This window comes from Bos mutus, chromosome 14 (assembly GCF_027580195.1).
Source record: "Bos mutus isolate GX-2022 chromosome 14, NWIPB_WYAK_1.1, whole genome shotgun sequence".
In the NCBI taxonomy this organism is placed as follows: domain Eukaryota; kingdom Metazoa; phylum Chordata; class Mammalia; order Artiodactyla; family Bovidae; genus Bos; species Bos mutus.
The window spans coordinates 28,507,210-28,508,908 of NC_091630.1; the positions used below are offsets into that span (position 1 = coordinate 28,507,210).

The window sequence follows — 1,699 nt, forward strand, 5'->3', positions numbered from 1 at the left end:
TTGCTTCCTGACCTGCATGCAGGTTTCTCAAGAGGCAGGTCAGGTGGTCTGGTATTCCCATCTCTTTCAGAATCTTCCACAGTTTATTGTGATACACACAGTCAAAGGCTTTGGGGGTAGAAAAAGTAGAATCAGTCCTTCTGACTCTAATCTCCATGAAATTTCTAGGTAGAGAATTGTGAACTGAAGTCCTGAAGTTAGTTCAGAATGACTGGAAGAAATAGTTTGAAATTGGAAAGAAAGTGAAAGTAGCCCAGCCGTGTCCAACTCTTTGCAACCCCGTGGACTTTACAGTCCATGGAATTCTCCAGGCCTAGCTGTTTCCTTCTCCAGGGGATTTTCCCAACCCAGGGATTGAACCCAGGTTTTCCACATTGCAGGAAGATTCTTTACCAGCTGAGCCATAAGGGAAGCCCAAGAATACTGGAGTGGGTAGCCTATCTCTTCTCTAGTGGATCTTCCCAACCCAGGGATGAACTGGGGTCTCCTGCATTGCAGGAGGATTCTTTACCAACTGAGCAATGAGGAAAGCCCCAAAAGAGAATGGAGAAGCAATGAAGTTGCTCGGTCGTGTGTGACTCTTTGCAATTTTATGCACTGCAGTTTACCCGGCTCCTCCATCCATGGAATTTTCCAGGCAAGAGTACTGGAGTGGGTTGCCACTTCCTTCTCCAGGGGATCTTCCTGACCCCGGGAGAGAACCTGGGTCTCCCACATAGCAGGCAGATGCTTTACCTTCTGAGCCACCAGGGAAGCCCCCAAATATGGAACACTTCACGAATTTGCATGTCGTCCTTGCACAGGGGCCATGCTAATCTTCTCTGTATTGTTCCAGTTTTAGTATATGTGCTACTGAAGCGAGAAGTAAACAAATGCAAGATCAGGCAGGGTCTTGAACCCACAGAGATTTTGAAAACCTGCAGAGTTAACAGCTCACATGATGAATGCCTGCCATAGCAAATATAGCTGACAGGCGGACTGGAGGCAGTAGAAAGGCAATGAATGGTTTTAACAGTAGAGTTAAATAATCACATTTGCTATATAAACTTCTGACTTTGGAAATGAACAAGGTAAGACAAAAGGCAAATATTTGAGTTGGGAGGATTTTATTCTACTCTAAAGGAGACATGATGATAGCCATTTAGAAGTTAAAGTAGATAAGAATTTCACTGATGCAGGTCTTATTTATTGTTATTCTCTTACGTTACACGGGAGAAGGCAATGGCACCCCACTCCAGTACTCTTGCCTGGAAAATCAATGTAGCAATTTTCAATAGCATTTTCCATTTCCATATCTTTCTTCCTTACTTTGCTAAAACTCAGATTCCTCTTGTGGCTGTACTGCATTCACATGCTCTGAGCATGTAGTTTATCTCCAAAGATCCTTCAGTTCACCAATGGGCCAAGTAGGGTACAGCTTTGATTAGTTTAACTCAGTTGTGCAAGTGAGTACTGGGCAGAAGGCTGTATTCAGAAACATTACCATAGAAATTACAAGTCTTGGTGATATATTATGACTTCTAGAAGGCTCACAGAAGATTAACTGGGTGTCATAAATTGAAGGTAGGGTACTTTAACATGACATCAAGTCAGACACCACAGTCCATGGGGTTGCTAAGAGTTGGAGAAGACTCAGCGACTTCACTTTCACTTTTCATTTTCATGCATTGGAGAAGGAAATGGCAACCCACTCCAGTGT

General features: G+C 43.6%; 1 non-coding gene across 1 annotated transcript; it reads right to left on the reverse strand.

Annotated features, from left to right (window-relative positions):
• Nucleotides 1-758: 758 nt before the first annotated feature.
• LOC138990827 (U6 spliceosomal RNA) lies at nucleotides 759-861 on the reverse strand. The gene has a single exon (XR_011466940.1). It is a non-coding gene; the product is annotated as a U6 spliceosomal RNA (small nuclear RNA).
• Between the last annotated feature and the right edge of the window lie 838 nt (nucleotides 862-1,699).